Here is a 20,199-nt window from a genome sequence, read left to right as displayed (position 1 = left end):
GATAAGTGAGCTGAGACTGGCAGAGAAACGTTTCACAGAGATAAGTGAGCTGAGACTGGCAGGCAGAGAACAGATCACAGAGATAAGTGAGCTGAGACTGGCAGGCAGAGAACAGATCACAGAGATAAGTGAGCTGAGATTGGCAGGCAGAGAACAGATCACAGAGATAAGTGAGCTGAGACTGGCAGGCAGAGAACAGATCACAGAGATAAGTGAGCTGAGACTGGCAGAGAAACGTTTCACAGAGATAAGTGAGCTGAGACTGGCAGGCAGAGAACAGATCACAGAGATAAGTGAGCTGAGACTGGCAGGCAGAGAACAGATCACAGAGATAAGTGAGCTGAGACTGGCAGGCAGAGAACTGATCACAGAGATAAGTGAGCTGAGACTGGCAGGCAGAGAACAGATCACAGAGATAAGTGAGCTGAGACTGGCAGGCAGAGAACTGATCACAGAGATAAGTGAGCTGAGACTGGCAGGCAGAGAACTGATCACAGAGATAAGTGAGCTGAGACTGGCAGGCAGAGAACAGATCACAGAGATAAGTGAGCTGAGACTGGCAGGCAGAGAACTGATCACAGAGATAAGTGAGCTGAGACTGGCAGGCAGAGAACTGATCACAGACATAAGTGAGCTGAGACTGGCAGGCAGAGAACTGATCACAGAGATAAGTGAGCTGAGACTGGCAGGCAGAGAACAGATCACAGAGATAAGTGAGCTGAGACTGGCAGGCAGAGAACAGATCACAGAGATAAGTGAGCTGAGACTGGCAGGCAGAGAACTGATCACAGAGATAAGTGAGCTGAGACTGGCAGGCAGAGAACAGATCACAGAGATAAGTGAGCTGAGACTGGCAGGCAGAGAACTGATCACAGAGATAAGTGAGCTGAGACTGGCAGGAATAGAACAGATCACAGAGATAAGTGAGCCGAGACTGGCAGGCAGAGAACAGATCACAGAGATAAGTGAGCTAAAACTGGCAGGCAGAGGACAGATCACAGAGATAAGTGAGCTAAAACTGGCAGGCAGAGAAAAGATCACAGAGATATGTGAGCTGAGACTGGCAGGCAGAGGACAGATCACAGAGATAAGTGAGCTAAAACTGGCAGGCAGAGAACAGATCACAGAGATAAGTGAGCTGAGGCGGGCAGGCAGAGAACAGATCACAGAGATAAGTGAGCTGAGACTGGCAGGAGGAGAACAGATCACAGAGATAAGCGAGCTGAGACTGGCAGGCAAAGAACAGATCACAGAGATAAGCAAGCCGAGACTGGCAGGCAGAGGACAGATCACAGAGATAAGTGAGCTGAGACTGGCAGGCAGAGAACAGATCACAGAGATAAGTGAGCTGAGATTGGCAGAGAACAGATCACAGAGATAAGTGAGCTGAGACTGGCAGGCAGAGAACAGATCACAGAGATATGTGAGCTGAGACTGGCAGAGAACAGATCACAGAGATAAGTGAGCTGAGACTGGCAGGCAGAGAACAGATCACAGAGATAAGTGAGCTGAGACTGGCAGGCAGAGAACAGATCCCAGAGATAAGTGAGCTGAGACTGGCAGGCAGAGAACAGATCACAGAGATAAGTGAGCTGAGACTGGCAGGCAGAGAACAGATCACAGAGATAAGTGAGCCGAGACTGGCAGGCAGATAACAGATCACAGAGATAAGTGAGCTGAGACTGGCAGGCAAAGAACAGATCACAGAGATAAGCGAGCTGAGACTGGCAGGCAAAGAACAGATCACAGAGATAAGCGAGCCGAGACTGGCAGGCAGAGAACAGATCACAGAGATAAGTGAGCTGAGACTGGCAGGCAGAGAACAGATCACAGAGATAAGTGGGCCGAGACTGGCAGGCAAAGAACAGATCACAGAGATAAGTGAGCTGAGACTGGCAGGCAGAGGACAGATCACAGAGTGATCGGTTACTGGCAGTGGCAGACTGGCAGTTGAATGTAGCAAAGAGTAGTTTAGGTTTGTGGGAGTGTGAGGATATTAAGGGCTGGTTCAGACGGACGCTTGCGGAGCGTTTACCGCAAGCGTTCGGAACTTCACGGTAAACGCTCCCATTCAAGTGAATAGGAGAGTTTACACCGAGCTTTTGCGCGCGTTTGCACAATCGCGGCGTTCGGGTCCCGATTTTTGCGAGCGTTCGAGCTGCCCCTGGAAGCGACATGTGGCTTCCAGGGGGCGGCCAACCGCGACGGCTAATGTCCCCCTAGGGGAATTAAAAAACGCAACCGCAACACATTGCGACGTGAAGGCTACTGAAAGCCTGACCGTGCAGCCGCTGCAACGCCCCCGAACGTGACGCCGCCGAAACGTCCGTCTGAACCAGCCCTAATGAGGAGAAGTATGAATGTTTGGCTGCTGTGAGTTCCTGTCTGAATGTGTGCAACGCCTCTTTGTTAGTGTGAAAATGCTCAGGCAAGTCAATCTGGTGACCATCGACTACTGTATGAATAGGTATGGTGATCTAAGCACACCCTGGAGGGAAGACAAAACGCACACAGACACTGGGAGCGCCAATGGTGCAGTATGTCACAACAATGGATGAAAAGGGTAGGTTGCACGAGGTGCAGCCAACCACTGTAGGCAGGTGGATATGCACAAAGCCGATGCCACTCGTGTGTCCAGATGAACTGGGTGTGGTCGCTCTCTTGGTACAAAAAGGTTCTAGATGGTTGTAAGGGTGGTAAAGGCCCAGACCTAATAGACTACCCCTCCGGAGGGAGGGTGTATAATGTCCCCATTGTCCAATGCATTGGCGCCTTCATGCTCACCAGCACTTTAGCGCTCGGTTTTCCTGAGGTTTCACTGCCAATAAACTAAGAAACAATTGTAGGATTTCACAGAGGCGCTTAGCTTGCTATGGACAGATTCTAGCTATTCTGTATAAGGAATCTACCTGTGAGCGCTGCCGAGACCCAGGCGGATTCTGTCACTTCCGGGTTTCAGCGCTTGTTCCCCGCTGCCGGTGACTCACAGGCCGCACATGCTAATAGGCAGAGGGCGCGTTCTCAGTACGCCCTCCACAAAGGTAAACAGAAGTCAGCTGACTAGAGCGGGGTCAGCTGACCTAAAGCTTGATAGGGTTTTGCTGTGTGATTGGTTGTGCGGAAGGTGGCCGCCACTGATTGGATGATGAGTGATATTTAAATGTGCAGAGTGCTCCCAGTCATGGCCCGTGATAAGCATAGCTGTGGCTAGCTGCTGGGTGTGCACTCTGTGATTACCGATTGCTGGATATTGACCTTGGCTTGTATTTCACTATTCCTGTCTGCTGTAATTAACCCTTGCTTGCTTCCTGGATATTCCTTGTCTGCTGCCTGGACCGATCCTTGCCTGTTTACTGAATATTCTCTGCCTGCTGCCTGGACCGACCATTGCCTGTTATTGGATACCTCTTGTATGCTATCTGGGTTGTCTATTACCTGGCAACTTGCCTGTCATCCCTGCTACTACTGACACTCGACGCTGATTGCTGCATTCCTCTGAATCTGGGTAATACCTGTGTGATACTGCTGAACTGTTGAACTGTGTGCTAGCCTTAGTAGTGGCTCTTGGTGGTGTATTTGTTGTCTACGCCAGCTGATATGCCTTGCTCGCTTAAGTCCTAATTAGGGCCAGCTAGTGGTGTGCCAGGCAGGGACAGCTAGGTGAAGAGCGAGACTTAGCCTTGGCATTCACGCTGACTCCAAGAGTTATACCAACAAGCCTTACATTCTGTTATTCACCTAACAAAGCAGGATTGCGCCGCAAAATGCTTTGCTACTCCATTATTTTACCGACGAAGCAGGATTGCACCTCTGCAATGCATTACTACTCCGTTATTTGCCTGATGAAGCAGGATTGCACCCGCGAAACGCATTGCATTGTGGAGTATTTTAATAAAGTAAATTATTGACTAAAATCAGCAGAATCAAGGCTACTTTTGGGGAGGTACGTACTAAGTCCCTTTTTGAACTTTTTTTTTAGCATACTTTATCCTTTGTTGACGCCTCTGTTCCTACAAGCATTAAATTGGAGGATTTGTTGGTACCGCTGGGGACGGTTCACTTGGACGTTTAGCTGCGGCACTTTCTTAGCATCCTGTTAATCCTTTAAAAAAAAGTGCCGCAAGTAGCGTTTCCGGAATGGGAAACATGCCCATCCCCTGGCCGGGTTTGGTTCGGTGGGTTGCTTGCATGTGATATTGGGTTACTTGTGTTTTGGCCTGCATGGTGTATTGGATCATATTTAACCCCCATTCGTGTTACATAAGCTGGTGTGGGGCGTTGTAGTGCGCTCTGCGGTGGCGAATGGCGGTCGATGTGGCAAGAGTCTGAATGATGCTTTCAGTAAGATTATTGTACACTCTCCGATTTGTGATTACCATGGTAATGTATGTCTGACAGGCAGTGCCCATCATTCTTTTGTCTGCAGAGCTGTCAATCACACATTGATCCATAGGTCGGATTCCGGTATGTCTGACAGGCTGAGCCCATCATTCTTTTGTCTGCAGAGCTGTCATTACACACTGCGATCCATCAGTCTGATTCCAGTAGAACTGGTCAGGGAACTGGCTACACAGACCTCAGACGGTTTAGGGAGCGTTTAAAAACATTTACCGCTGACGGCTATTGACGGACAAAAACAACCTCACCTGACACTATGTTCTTAAAGGACAACTGAGGTGACATGATGAGACAGACATGGGTATGTACAGTACCAAGCACACAGATAACTAGGCTAGTGTTCCTTTTTTTTTCCTTTCTCTGCCTGAAAGAATGAAAAATCAGGTATGTAAGTTACAGTTTCTGCTTGGGTCAGGACCGGGTCAGACTATAGAGTAACCCTTACTGATAAAAAAAAAGTTGCAGCCATAAAACAATTTCCTGGCACAGTGTTCTCCCCAAAATTATTTTCTCACCGGGTGGCATAAAAAAGTAGCCGGGTGGGGCGCAATCATCAAGAGACAATGAAACAGTGAAAACTTAAAAAGTTCATTTAAATATCAAATAAAACTGTGGGATATCTAAAAAGGCCTTTTCTCCTTCATCTTCTGCCCTAGCCGATCGGGAAATGTACAGGCTCCTCCCCTTCCCATGAGTCTCCGGGGCACAATGCGTTAGAAAAGTCTTCAAGCGCAGTGTATGGAATTGGAAGATGACCACTTTTGCCGTACTCATAAAGAGGTGATCAGTGGTGATATAGATCGTCCAATAACAATTGCCACGCCCCCAGAAACAGTCACCACCCTGAAGGCGTGGCCATTCACCACTTATAATCTGAGACTCAGTTGAAGTGAATGGTGCTGCAGATCGTTACTTTGGGGTAATTACAGCAGGCGGCCAAAGCAATGAACACCACCGTACAAAAAGGCCAGTTCATAATTAGGACGATCTTAAATGGGTGATCCGTCTTTTAAATAGGCACACCTAGAAGTGCAATCTCATAGCGGAAACTGGAAAGAGGGGAGAGACACGAGGGAACAGCCTGAGCCCCTGGTAAGAATGGAGAAATAGTATCGCTATACTCACTCACAGGGCTAAGTCACCCTATGAGAATAACACTGTCTAATGGTGCCCACTAACAGTACAATTTTTTTAATCATATAGCTAGCCAAGCGCTAGCTACATGATTCCCCATCCCTGCGCCATCCCGCCCACCCCTCCGATCGCGGCCGGCGATCATACCCAAGAGAAAATCCTGCTCTGAACGGGATTTCCTATTAGGGCTTCCCTCGTCGCCATGTCGATGATCTGAATGATGTCATTGACGTCAGGGGGAGTTCCGATCCACCCCATAGCGCAGCCTGGCGGTTATTGGCCAGGCTGCGCAAGGGGTCTGGGGCCCTCTTTCACGGCCCGTAGCGGCGGATTGGCGGCGATCAAATTAAACACGCAGCTAGCAAAGTGCTAGCTGCGTGTTTTTTTTTAAAAAAATTGTAAAAAAAGACCCACCAGTGGCTGAGATATCCACCGCGGCAGTAATGGACGAGCTGAGCTCATCCATACCGCTAAGGTGGTTAATTAAAAGGAAACCTCCATATCCCTCTCAGTTAAGGTTCCCTTTAAAGACCCATCACCAGTTCACCATTGCTTACCTGCTATCTTCACAGCTCCAACCCTCTCCCTTGGACACCCCCACCCCTAATGTGCCCCTCTCCCTCACCCCTTAGATTGTAAGCCTATTTGGCTGTACTCCTCCTGATGTGTTCTTCTCCACCACATTATGGACTCAGTGACTTGTCTTCTAGATTTTTCCCTACGTTGTTACATCACTATTTTGTGTACAAATGAATTATTATTGCCAACATACTGAATGCTATAATGTCGTCATGTGACATTGTTTAATACTGTAAGGTCTCCCCTATCTATTGTGCAGTGCTGCGTAATATGTTAGAGCTTTATAAACAGTGGTGCTCGGATAATTTCCGTGATCACGGAATAGCCATGATTCTCAAGCATTTTTCCAATATTCGGCTTCAGTATTCTGCTCCGTAATTGATTCTCGATCACGGAATTGGGTCACCAGGCAGCCGTGATTACAAATATTTGGCCATGATCACGCTCGTGATCGCGGAAAAAAAATCCGTGATTAGATGGAAATGACGTCTCTGGGCCAATCAGAGCCCCCCCAGCCAGGCCCTAGCAACCAATCATAGTCCCCTCCTGTATATAAAGCAGCGGCCATGATAAAAAGCTCCATCCTTGCTAGACTGTGGCACTGAGAGGATCATCTCCAGGCCATTTGTTGCCAAGGCAAGGGAGTTTTTTGTCACTAACATAGCGTTTTTTCTCCTAACAGTGATCTTATACTGTACTATATACTTGTATTCAGCTAGATAGCCAGTGAGTGATTACTAAAGTTAGTTGTAGTCAGTGTAGTTCAGTGAGAGGGTGTAGTGATTGATTGCTGGCGCTGCTGTGCTTAGTGCAGTGCAGGCACTGGCAGGCTCACTGATTCTATCTACTACTGCTCTGACTGTATACTTGTATTTAGCTAGCCAGTGAGTGATTACTAATGTTAGTTGTAGTGAGTGTAGTTCAGTGAGAGGGTGTAGTGATTGATTGCTGGTGCTGCTGTGCTTAGTGCAGTGCAGGCCCTGGCAGGCGCACTGATTCTATCTACTACTGCTCTGACTGTATACTTGTATTTAGCTAGCCAGTGAGTGATTATTAAGTTACATTTGGGGGATTGTAGCATGTATGGGGGCTTTAAGAACAGCTTAAACGCTATTCCGTGATCACGGCCATGATTTGCCGTGATTGCCTGATTCACTGAAAAAATCCGAGTCGAATTCGCGAGGCCGTCTCAAACCCGGAAAATCAATCACGTCGTTTCCGGATTTTTTTTAAATCACGGCCGAATAGCCGAATCCGTGGCTGGGGGATATCCGAGCAGCACTGTTTATAAATAAAAAGTTTAATAGTAATAAAAAATGATTCAGAAAACACTTGAAAAGAGTTGGAACAGCACCCATAAAAGGAGAAGGCGGCATGCCCAAGCTTGCAGCGTTCCACACCACCGGAACTGTCACATAGAAGATTCCACTGGAGCAGGCAATGTAACATTGGTGGCGCCTGCTCCAGTGGAATAAAAAATGATTCAGTATTTATACCAGGACTGTGGAGGCGGTACAAAAATCATACGACTCCAACTCCGACTTCACAGTTTATGAAATATAAGTCTCTGACTCCAGGTACCCAAAACTGCTCCGACTCCTCGACTCCGACTCCACAGCCCTGATATATACAGTGCTGGCATTTCCCATAATGCCTCATCCTGCCCTCTGCGGTGCTCCTTTGGCCGTTACCGTCTGCCAGCGCTATTTCCAGCGGACAGATAATAAGTCAGCGCCGGCTGGCACTAATAGACAGAATCCTGGAGGAAGCGAGATGCGGCCGGTGCTTATAAATAGCGGAAACATAACCTGGCAGATATCTGAAGGCCGGTCTGTCAGGAAGAGATGAATGAGTCCTACACCCCCTGCTGTACGCCCAGCGCTACGCGAGATGTTCAATCCATCAGACGTTCAATAAATCCCTCACATCAAACCAAAATCAATGGAAACTCAGCCTCTGTGGAAGATCTCAATGAAAGGGGGTAACTGTTACCGATCGATTGTAGGGAAGAGAGATGGGAGATTGTCTGCTGCATAACCTTGTACCGCGTCAGTCTGGACAAAGATAGCGCTGCCGGTAGTCTAAACCAGAGGGATATGGAGACATAGCTACTTCCTTTTACACAATGCACATTGCCTGGCTGTCCTGCTGATCCTCTGCCTCTAATACTCGTAGCCATAGACCCTGAACAAGAATGAAGATTATGATTATTATTTATATAGCGCCCACATCTTCCACAGCGCTGTACAGAGTATATTGTCTTGTCACTGATACCTTGTTCACATGTTGATGCCAGCGTTTTGCACCCGGTTATTTTTAGCGCCTCCCGTCGCTTACCTGCACGTTGCGATTTTTTGTAAAGCGCTTTGAAAAGCCCTTTTGCAGAGCGATTTGTTTTTTCACTTCCTGGCGCAAGTCAGGAAGTGAACTCTTTGACCCGGAAAAGAATAAATACATAGGGCTTGATTGACTAAGACAAATAGCATGCCTTATCAGAGATAGCACGCCTTATCAAAGTAACACTCCTTATCAGAGTAGCATAACGAGTACTATGAACTTATGCCTGCTAATTGGCAATGACGAGAGCTCCACTCGTCCCGCCCTGAGCCCCTGCGGGTTTGTAGTGCTCGCTATGCTACTCTGATCAGGCATGTTAACTTTGATAAGGCGTGCTATTTGTCTCAGTGATTCAAGCCCTATGTATTTATTATTAAAGAGAACCAGTAACGAAAAAAGTTGTTACTGAGGGGGTAAATATTTACATCGCCACCGCTCCCGGATCTTCTTTGCCGCCGCCGTGGGACCGAGGAGGACGAGGGAAGCCTCAATAGGATCCGGAGGCTTCTCCCACCCGAGGAGAGTACCCCCCAGGGGAGGTTTTTAAAGTTACAGGTTTTCTTTAAAAAAAAATCGCTGGGGAAATCACTATACAAAGTGCTTTTTCAAGCGTTTTGCGATTTCCCTATACCTTCCATTGAGGCAAATCGTCCCGAAAATGGTACAGGCAGCGCTTTGCTGAGCAGATCGGAATCGACCCGCATAGGGAATCATTGCACAATTGCACAAGAGCTTTTTGGGTGATTTTGAAAAATCGCTGGCACTTAAAGGGAACCAGAGACGCCGGAATCGTAAAAAGAAAAAAAGATTTTATATATACCTGGGGCTTCTTCCAGCCCCATAAGCCTGGATCGCTCCCACGCCGCCATCCTCTGCTTCCTGGATCGCCGGTACCGCGTCCCGTCACTTCCAGCGGACGTGGCCAAATGTCCGCATGAGCAGGGGCTCCCTCCATACCCTTACGCGTGCGGCTGCGCAGTATGCAGCCTCACACGTAAGTGTATGCCGGGAGCCCCTGTGATGTGGACAATTGTCCGCGTGTTGCCGCCGACTGGCCGAAACTACGGGACCCGGTACCGCCGGATACAGGAAGCGGAGGATGGCGGCGTGGGAGCGATCCGTGCGTATGGGGCTGGAGGAAGCCCCAAGTATGTATACAATCTTCTTTCTGGGGCCTCTGGTTCCCTTAAAACAAAAAAAAAAGCAAAAAACGCCCTTTGTGTGAACATGCCCTAACTGTCCCTTAGAGGGGCTCGCAATCTAATCCCTGCCATAGTCATATACCTATGTATGTATCGTGTAGTGCATGTATCATAGTCTAGGGCCAATTTTTTAGGGGGAAGCCAATTAACCTATCTGTATGTTTTTGGGATGTGGGTGAAAACTGAAGTACCCGGGGGAAACCCACGCAGACACGGGGAGAACATACAAACTCCGTGCAGATAGTGTCCTGGCTAGGATATGATCCGGGGACCCATCACCGCAAAGTGAGAGAGCTGTACGGTGGCATAGTGGTTAGCGCTCTCGCCTTGCAGCACTGGGTCCTCGGTTCAAATCCCACCCAAGACACTATCTGCATAGAGTTTGTATGTTCTCCACGTGGATTTCCTCCGGGCACTCTGGTTTCCTCCCAAAAAGCATACAGATAAGATCATTTTCTTCCCCCTAAATTGGCCCTAGACTACATACATACACTACTATACGATACATACATAGACATATGACTATGGTAGAGATTAGATTGTGAACCCCTCTGAGGGACAGTTAAAGGGACTCCGAGCTCTAATTAAAATCAAAATCTGAACTTACCTGGTGCTTTCTCCAGCCCACCGTAGGTCAGGAGGTCCCCCGGCGCCCATCTGGCTCTTCTCCCAGGGCCTGGTCAGAAATGGCTCTCCGGCGACACTGGGCCCGAGTGTCGGGCTCCTCTTCCTGAAAGCTGACGTCAGTCTTCACCACGCAGGCCGCCTTGCGTTATCACGGCGGCCGGCGTGACAGTTAGGCGTATGCGCAATTAAACCGCATATGCGCCGTACTGCCACGCCGGCCGCCGTGATGCAGCCGGCGTGGTGAAGACTGACGTCAGCTTTCAGGAAGAGGAGCCCGACACTCGGGCCCAGTGTCGCCGGAGAGCCATTTCTGACCAGGCCCTGGGAGAAGAGCCAGATGGGCGCCGGGGGACCTCCTGACCTACGGTGGGCTGGAGAAAGCACCAGGTAAGTTCAGATTTTCAGTGATAAGTGATAAGACAATATACTCTGTACAGCGCTGCAGAAGATGTCAGCGCTATATAAATATTAATAATAATTATGCCACCGTGCTGCATGTTTGTGACTGAAGTCAGACTGGATTAGCTGCATGCATGTATTTATTTTTATAGCACTGACATATTACGCAGCGCTGTACAGAGTATATTGTCTTGTCACTAACTGTCCCTCGGAGGAGCTCACAATCTAATCCCTACCATAGTCCTATGTCTATGTATGTATCGTGTAGTGTATGTATTGTAGCCTAGCGCCAATTTAGGGGGAAGCCAATTAAATTATCTGTATGTTTTTGGGATGTGGAAGGAAACCGGAGTGGCCGGAAGAAACCCACGCAGACGCATGGAGAACATACAAACTCCTTGCAGATGTAGACCTGGCCGGGATTCGAAACACCAGGTGTACATCGCCAATGTGCTGCCCACTACTCCACCGTGCTTCCTGCATGTTTCAGGTGTATGATTCAGACACTAATGATGCCAAAGAGATCAGCAGGACTGCCAGGTAACTGGTATTGCTTAAACAGGAAATAAATATGCCAGCCTCCATATCCCTCTCACTTCAGGTGTCCTTTAAATGACAGATTCTTGATAAAATCTGTCCCACGTCAAGCGCTGCACGACAATAACTCAATTGCTATTAGCCAGTCTATTTGTAACCGGGGAGATATCAAGCGTTTGCAGGGTTCCAGTGCTAGTTGCACAGTGTATGGCTGGCATTGCTTGTCTGAGTCTCTGCTTATGTTACCAGATTATTGTTCTAACCCTGCAGCTACTGCAGCTCTTTGTCTCTCCACAATAGACGGGAATGTATGAGCAGAACTGGTGGAAGCTGCTGCCCTCTGCTGGCAGAAATCTGCTCCTGCATGCGTCCCAATGTACAGTATTGTCATTGTGTTAATACATTTATATCTTTTTAATTTTCTTTATTTATTAATTTTTTTACTATCAGCAGATTTTATTTTCTACTTTTCTTTAGTTAAAGTGAACCTCCAGACTAAAAATCTACTCAGCAGCAATGAAAAGGCTTGGTGTTTCTTTAACAGTTTCACAGCATCAGAACTTTGTTTTTCTTACATAAGCCTTATTTTTAGCTGCACAGAAGCTAAGCTCCGCCCCATCAAAGAAAACTGCCCCGGCATTTTTCCCCTGATGCTGTGCAAAGCATGATGTGATTTCACATGTTGTTATTCACGATGCCTAGCAACTAGGAGGGGTGATCAGGACACAGGACAGTTGGAAGTTGTCTCATGCTCCCTGTCACCTCCTTTCAACCAAAAAGATGGCTACCCTCATGAAATCACAAACATTTGCCTGTTCTTTTAAAACAAATGCAGAAACCATGTGCCCCCAAATGACAAATGCTGCAACCATGAGCCCCCAATTGACAAATGCAGAAACCATGTGCAATTATGAGCCCCCAATTGACAAATGCAGCAACCATGAGCCCCCAACTGACAAATGCAGCAACCATGAGCCCCCAACTGACAAATGCAGCAACCATGAGCCCCCAACTGACAAATGCAGCAACCATGAGCCCCCAACTGACAAATGCAGCAACCATGAGCCCCCAAATGACAAATTCAGAAACCATGAGCCCCCAAATGACAACTACAGCAGCAATGACCCAAATGACAAATGGGAACCTCGATCAGGAGCAGCAGCACTGCACAATCAAAGTTCCCAGAGCTCTTTACTGGATTATATAGTTAGTACAATTCTTGTCTAATATCTAGCAATAGAAAGCAGTAGAACAAGTAAACCATAAAAATCTGGAAAACATGACAAGACATTACATGGAATGGGGTTTATTTCACATGTTACATTTATTAGGTAGGAGGAGACGTAATCAGCAACACAGATTTTAATTTTCTCTATTTCACATCATTCCAGTCCTCCGTTTATCTGATTAACGGTGAACATGGCCTTTCTTTTAAAAGTTTGAGGACCCCCGATCTAACCAATCACGCCAACAGGAAAGACAGAAGCAGATTGGTCATCAGAAGGTATTCAGATTATTATACAGACAGAAACCTCACACAAGACCCACATTTCCATGTCACAGCCCCTCGGGGCACATAAAGCCTCGAAACATCATGAAAACAGATCCGCTGTACACCAAGATAACGATATGTTACAGTTTCATATTTCCTCAGCGCGACATAACAGTCTCTGAATATTACATGATGGTGTAGGTCTGTTATATAGTATCCTGGCGTAATACATAACATACACCATTATACAATCCTGCCACAATGCTTTCATAATGCCTTCATGTAACTTGCCAATCAGGTTGTGAGGCCTAATCATACCAATGCATAGCAAGTCACCTTAAAGAGAATCTGTAAAGAAAAAACACCCCCTGGGGGATACTTACCTCAGGAGGGGAAAGCCTCTGGATCTTAATGAGGCTTTGCCCATCCTCTTCACCCTCTAGGATCCAGCGCTGGTGGCCCCCAAACTGCAGCCATGTAAATATTTCCCTTCCCAGCTCTAGCACAGGCGCAGTATTGGCTTTCCAATGGGCTCAGGCGGAAATAGCCGAACCTGATCAGGTCCACCCTACTGCATGGGCGACCGTAGAGCAGACCTGTCCAGGCTCACTATTTCTGCCGGAGCCCATCGGTAAGCCGCTACTGCACCTGCACTGGAGGCGGGAAGGTAAATATGGCAGGTGCTACAGCTCTGCAATATTTATTTTCGGGGGCTGCCAGCGCTGGATCCCGGAGGGTGAAGAAGAGGGGGAAAGTCTCATTAGGACCAGAGGCTTCCCCCCTCCTGCGGTAAGTTTCCACTAGGGGTTATTAATTTTGTCACAGGGTCTCTATAAAGTAAACCTGTAATTTAAAAAAAAACAAGAGTCAGATACTTAACTTCGGTTGGAGTGAGCTTGAGATGTCTCCCACAATGCATCACTGCTGAATATATGCAAATTAACCATTGTTACCCTTAGAAGCTAAACACACCTCCAGGACCGCTGGAATGCAATGATGTGTCAGCTTGTTATTTGCACAGAGCCATAATAATCCAACATGCATACAGACTGTTTCGGATTGTTTGATCCTCATCAGTGCATGGCATGGATTAATTTGGCTCTATGCAGTAGGGCTTGTAAGTCCGAGAGGGACAGACTAACCAGCAAGCTCATGGTGACCCAGAACTCATTGGAGTGAATTCTTTCTGTTTTAAGAAAGCAAACTCTTGTTTTCCTTAGTATTTTAGTAAGGGGGCTTTTAGGACCACTGTAGCCCCTTACACACTCCAATGAGTTCTGGGTCACCATGAGCTTGCTGGTTAGTCTATACTTAACTTCGATAGAGGGAAATCTCCTCCAGAGTCTCCCCACGTCCTCCTTGAGACTGCCGATGAGACAGCGCTGGGGCCCTGTGGAACAAAACGGTTGTGCTCCTGTCCATGAATGAGCGTGGCCACGCTGTGTAGGACGCCTTGCGTCAGCGCAGTAATAAAGAGTCACATGGGCTTGGTGGAAAAAGCCAAGCCTGATCGGCTCCGTGCTGCTACATAAGGGCCATCATGTGCCTGCACAGTACAGCTGTGCTCGTCCACAGGCAGGGGCGTGGCCACGCACAATCTTCAACAAGCCCTTTAGATTTGGGAGGTCCCAGCGCTGGATTGGTGGAGGCAAGGGGGATGGGGAAAGTCTCAGGGTTTTACAGAGGTTTCCCTCTACCGAAGGTAAGTATTGATTTGGGGCACTTTTTTCCCTTCAGGTACACTTTAAACAAGCCACACCCCAAACTCCGCAAGGCAAATTGTATTAGTAGTCAGTGAATATCAACATGCATAGAAGGAAAAGGTTTGCCAGAATATGTGTTGTGTGGGCCAGATGTGCTCTCCTCTGCAGTACAGTCTGATTCCTGTCCTCCTCAGAATTAGCTGCTGGGCTTTCCAAACAGGTGTGACCGTGTGACACTCAAAGTAGGATGAATAGATGGCAGATTACATTTCTCATACATTACCAGAGAACCCATGTGTCTGAAGAAGAGGGACTTCTGGTTTACAGGGAGTAGAGGGTGCAATTGTAAAACCTCAGTCTAATAAAAAAAGATCTGGAGGGCCTTATGCTTAGTACACACAAAAGCAATTTTCCATCAGATTGACAATCAAATTGATTATTTCCGACAGGTCCTATCTGATACCCTACCATTTTTCTGAATGATTTTTGTGGCCTTCTGAACACTGAGATGGATTTATAAGACATGTTTTATATACTAATTCTAACCCTAACATTTGTATTTTTTCCTGTTGGATTCAAAGCACTTAAAGAGACTCTGAAGCGAGAATAAATCTCGCTTCAGAGCTCAAAGTTAGCCGCCGCTATCGCGCCGCACAAAGGGGGTCCCTTCACCCACAAACCCACCCCAGCACGACTTGGTCGTGCATTTGGTCGCTCCTGGAGGCAGGGCTAACGGCTGCAGCCCTGCCTCCAGTCGCGTCTATCAGCGGTGCATCGCCGCCTCTCCCCTGCCCTTCTCAGTGAAGGAAGACTGAGAGGGGCGGGGGAGAGGCGGAGATACGCGCTGACAGACGCGCGTGGGGCAGGGCTGCGGCGGTTAGCCCTGCCCCAATGCGGAAGCGCTCCCCCGCATTACGGAGGGGATTTGGGGGGACAGGGACCCTCGTGCAGCCGCGGGATAGCGGCGGTTTAGCAGGGGCACAAATGCCCCTGCTATTTAGGAGGTCTGAAGCGAGATTTATTCTCGCTTCAGACTCTCTTTAAGTGCTGCAGCCAGTAGGACATGCTCAAGGGGCCCTGCAGTGTTAGGAAGTCTTGCCTAAGAACTCCTTACTGAATAGATACTAACCCTAGCCAGGATTTGAACCCTGGTCGGCCACGGCCCTTAACCAGTACACTATCCAGCCGCTACACTACTATGGGAAGCAAAAACCCTATTTAGGTGCCAGACATAATTTTTCACTATGGCAGAGCTCAAACTTCCCCGGCAGACCTTTTACAGCACTACTAAAATCATGTGTATTTGGCCCCACCCATGACCACGCCCACATTCTGTTGCGTGACCACGGCCATTTTTATATTTTGACAGTAAAAACAATCTTGTCAGTAAATTTTTAGGTATTTGTCAGTAAAAAATAACATGAAAGGTTGGCAACACTGTAGGTTATCAGTCAGCAGGGAGGCGGGGTTTCAGTTAAGCCAGCATTTGCTCTCAACCCTACAAGCTCACGAGGGAGTGCTTCAAACCAAGTGGTAGTGAGCAGGCAGCTGTAGATCACAAACGAGGACACTAATACAGCCTGATAAAGCACACCTTTTCAACACCCAGTAGGTAACCCCCCACCACCACATTCAAAAGTTGTCCTAATTTAACTGAATCTTGATATTTTATGACTTCTTTTTTCTTCAGCACTTTTTCACTTATGCCCTGGAGAAAAGCTAATGGAATTGCATCCTGTCTCTTCTATTCACTCAACAGCACCCCCAAGCAGCTGTAGGGGGAAGTGCGCTGCATGTAACAACCATATACTGACCAAGGATGGGGTCAATGAGGTTGAGCTGATGCAGATTTATACAGCTTGAAAACAGACCAATCTAAATACAGCAGTTCCTGCATATGATTGGTCCATTTCAAAACGGCATTCATTTGAAAAATATTTGCTTCAACTATTGACCCTAGTAGTCACTGAGCTCCCAAAGTCGGTGGATGCAGTCAGGGAGAAGTGGGTACTGGAGGGGTATTGTCTGTATGTGTACCATACTTAATTCAAAGTGCCCTTTCTCTTTAACTCATTCTGGAGATAGCTGCGTAGATAGGATAATCAGCGGTCCCCTAGTGCCTAGGTTCTCAACATGCGGTACGCGCACCCCAGGGGGTACTTCTGATGGTTCCAGGTGGTACTCGGGCTTGATATACTTAACCAAGAATAACAAATTTAGAGTTTTAGAAAATGATAAATATTATTTAAACAACACCAAATTAGTGTTTTAGCTAATTAAAAGCAATAGTAATCTTTTGGAAATTGTTTAGAGCCAATTATGTCCTACGATTAAATATATATTTGTCAAGGGGTACTTGTGATAATGTTTACTATGCTAGGCGGTACTTGGTGAGTACAGGGTTTTATAAGGGGTACATACCAATAAAATGTTGAGAAACACTGCCCTAGTGGACAGCCCATAGGAATATATGTAGAATGTACTGTTGTGATGAAAATCAGGAGTTTCTGTTTAACGCATGGCCTTCATTAGTAAAGTAGGGCTAGCAGTGGGCGGAGCCTCTGCTCGTTAAAGTTACAGGGCAGCGTCAAAAGTTCAAAAGGGGTGCAAACCATGTCCCAGTTCACAGAAAGCCATGTTTTAAGGTCAACTTGCACTTTAAAGACTTATATCACCACTTCAATGTACACTGTGCAAAATATTGCCTTATATAGGTAAGATTAGGCTCTTGCCATCACATATGGTATTTTTATAACTGTCCCTTAAGGCAACAGCACAGGATCACATTATGACCACTAGTTGTATTCACAGACGGCATACATGAGACACCGACCACTAATCGTATTCATAGATGGCATACGTGAGACATCAAACAATCATTGTATCACAATAATACGTACGGAATATAATGCATACACAATCTTTACACAGTCCCGTATACAAAGTTGTAGTTACAGCATTTCCTTTTTCAGACCATATCCTGAAATCAGAATTAAAGCAGAGTATAAAAGAGGTTTGTAGGCCCTCCCAGAATTGTGCTCCTTAGGCATCTGCCTAGGTGGCCTAACCTGTAACTACAGCCTTGAATACCGTACTATAGCGTGAAATTCTCCGCAGAGCATTTGCGGTGCTGTATCTCTACAGTCTCTACCCGGATCCCAATCCCCGGGCCTACACACCTGTGTGTCTGCCCATCCTCCGCGTCCTGCGTGGCATCTTCAGGTAGGCGTGATTTATGTATATGTGTGCGTGAAAATATAAGCGGGAGTAATAGCAAATAGGGAACAGAGTGGCGGCAGTAAGGTGGAAAGAAAGGGAAGGAGGCAGGTTTGGCAAAAGGAGAAACGGGAGAGAGACTTGGAGGAAGGGAAAGCAGAAGGCAGAATGGTGGAAGGGGAGGATGAAGTGACTTTCGTGGAAGGGAAGAAAGGGGTGGAGATTTGGGAACGTTTGCAGAAGGGAAGAGAAGCCGCAAGTTTGGCCAAAGGATGAAGAGGTTTGTTAGATAGAACAGTAAGTAAGTTTTGGTGGAAGGAGGAAAGGGACATTAGGTGGAAGGGAAAAGAAGTGATGCATTTGAGAAAAGAGAAGGAGAAGGCAGATTTGCAAAAAGGGCAAGAGACAAAGTAGGTAGGAGGGGGTGGGAGAAGTTGTGCTTGGTGGAAGAAGGTAGAGCAGATGTGCTTGATGGAGAGAAGGGTGTTCTGTTGAGGGATTGGAAATGAGAAGGTTGCTTGGGAGAAGGGAAGGCAGGAAGAAGGTTTGGGAGAAGGGAAGAGAGGAAGTGGACTTGAGTGAAGGGAGGAAGTGGAGGTGTACTTGAGAGAAGGGGGCAGTGGAGGTGGACTTGGGAGAAGGGGGCAGTGGAGATGGACTTGAGGGAAGGGAGGAAGTGGAGGTGGACTTGAGAGAAGGGGGCAGTGGAGATGGACTTGGGAAAAGGGGGCAGTGGAGGTGGACTTGAGGGAAGGGAGGAAGTGGACTTGGCAGAAGGGGGCAGTGGAGGTGGACTTGAGAGAAGGGGGCAGTGGAGATGGACTTGGGAAAAGGGGGCAGTGGAGGTGGACTTGAGGGAAGGGAGGAAGTGGACTTGGCAGAAGGGGGCAGTGGAGGTGGACTTGAGGGAAGGGAGGAAGTGGAGGTGGACTTGAGAGAAGGGGGCAGTAGAGATGGACTTGGGAAAAGGGGGCAGTGGAGGTGGACTTGAGGGAAGGGAGGAAGTGGACTTGGCAGAAGGGGGCAGTGGAGGTGGACTTGAGAGAAGGGCCGTGGAGATGTACTTGGGAGGAGGGGGGCAGTGGTGGTGGACTTGAGAGAAGGGGACAGTGGAGGTAGTCTTGGGAGAAGGGGACAGTGGAGGTAGTCTTGGGAGAAGGGGGGAGTCGAGGTGGATTTGGGAAAAGTGGGGTCTGGTGGATGGTAGGAGAGCAGGTGGGCCTGGAGAAGGGGCTGGGAGAATGGGGGAGAAGGGGTGGGTGGGGGTTGGAGGACACTGACCTGGCTGTGACAGGAGAAGCGAGCATTTTAGGTAGATGGAGAGAGATGAAGGTATGGAGGGGGTGTGGTCGGTGCAGCATGACATATGGAATGGTAAGGGGAAATGCAATGGATCTGAGGGCTCCAGGCTGGGGTAGGTGGGCATGGAATGTGACATCACAAGAGGAAGGGGGCAGATTGGAGCAGATCCTGCAGGCACAGCAGGGTGGTGGGGGGAAGCCGGGGGCATTCCTGGGACGGATGGCTCAGCTGGATCAGGAAGGGATGAGGAATGCGAAGCAGCGGGAAGGGGAATGACAAAGGGAGAGTAAGTTTGTGGAAGAGTTGGGGATGAGGGGCAGAGGGGAAGGTGCAGCACAGGTTGGGGCAGGTCCTGCAGCAGGCTGAGGGGTGTCCAGCAGGGGGTGAGGAGAGGGGCAGGCTGGTGCAGTGCATGCAGAGAGGGGGAGATGGAGTGGGAGTATGGGGGGCTTTTGGAGAGCAGGATTCCTCTGGAAATTTCGCTGCTTTATTTGAAGTGCGTAGTGTGCCTGACGTCATTCCCCACCTCTGGTCCTCCTCCTCCTCCATCCCCTCCTCCTCCCCTCAGCAGCCTATGGCCTCCTCCTCCTCTCAGCAGCCTATGGCCTCCTCCTTCCTGCGACCCTCCTCCTTGTCATTCCCCCTCTCTCTCCCTCCAGCAATGTGTGGCCTGTATGCTGCTGACATGCCTCCTTCTCTCTATGGCATTGTCACTCCAATTACATGAATCCCTGCATTCTACTGCACAACTCTGTGTACTGTGTATGCCCTGCTGGTGCCAGTCTGTACTCCCCTGCATGTGCCCCCTATCTATTGCATGTGCCCTGCTGGTGCCAGTCTGCCCTCCCTGCATGTGCCCCCTATCTATTGCATGTGCCCAGCTGGTGCCAGTCTGCCCTCCCTGTCTGCATGTGCCCCATATCTATTGCATGTGCCCTGCTGGTGCCAGTCTGCCCTCCCCTGTCAGTGCCCCCTATCTATTGCATGTGCCCTGCTGGTGCCAGTCTGCCCTCCCCTGCATGTGCCCCCTATCTATTGCATGTGCCCTGCTGGTGCCAGTCTGCCCTCCCCTGCATGTGCCCCCTATCTATTACATGTGCCCAGCTGGTGCCAGTCTGCCCTTCCTGCATGTGCCCCCTATCTATTACATGTGCCCAGCTGGTGCCAGTCTGCCCTTCCTGCATGTGCCCCCTATCTATTACATGTGCCCAGCTGGTGCCAGTCTGCCCTCCCCTGCATGTGCTGCCTATCTATTGCATGTGCCCTGCATGTG

At 48.4% G+C, this 20,199-nt stretch overlaps 1 protein-coding gene across 4 annotated transcripts in view; it reads right to left on the bottom strand.

Annotated features, from left to right (window-relative positions):
* Positions 1-19,454, bottom strand: part of KDM6B (lysine demethylase 6B) — a 222,653-nt gene extending 203,199 nt beyond the window's left edge. For 3 of the 4 annotated variants that reach the window (XM_068273979.1, XM_068273985.1, XM_068273983.1), the window contains exon 1: positions 17,588-19,453. The gene's annotated coding sequence lies outside the window, so the exon portion shown is untranslated. Of the gene's footprint in view, positions 1-17,587 lie in introns of all 4 variants that reach the window. The other variant, XM_068273987.1, reaches the window with a different exon arrangement.
* Positions 19,455-20,199: the final 745 nt, after the last annotated feature.

This window comes from Hyperolius riggenbachi, chromosome 3, assembly GCF_040937935.1.
Source record: "Hyperolius riggenbachi isolate aHypRig1 chromosome 3, aHypRig1.pri, whole genome shotgun sequence".
Classification (NCBI taxonomy): Eukaryota; Metazoa; Chordata; class Amphibia; order Anura; family Hyperoliidae; genus Hyperolius; species Hyperolius riggenbachi.
This window is presented reverse-complemented; position numbering and strand designations above follow the sequence as displayed.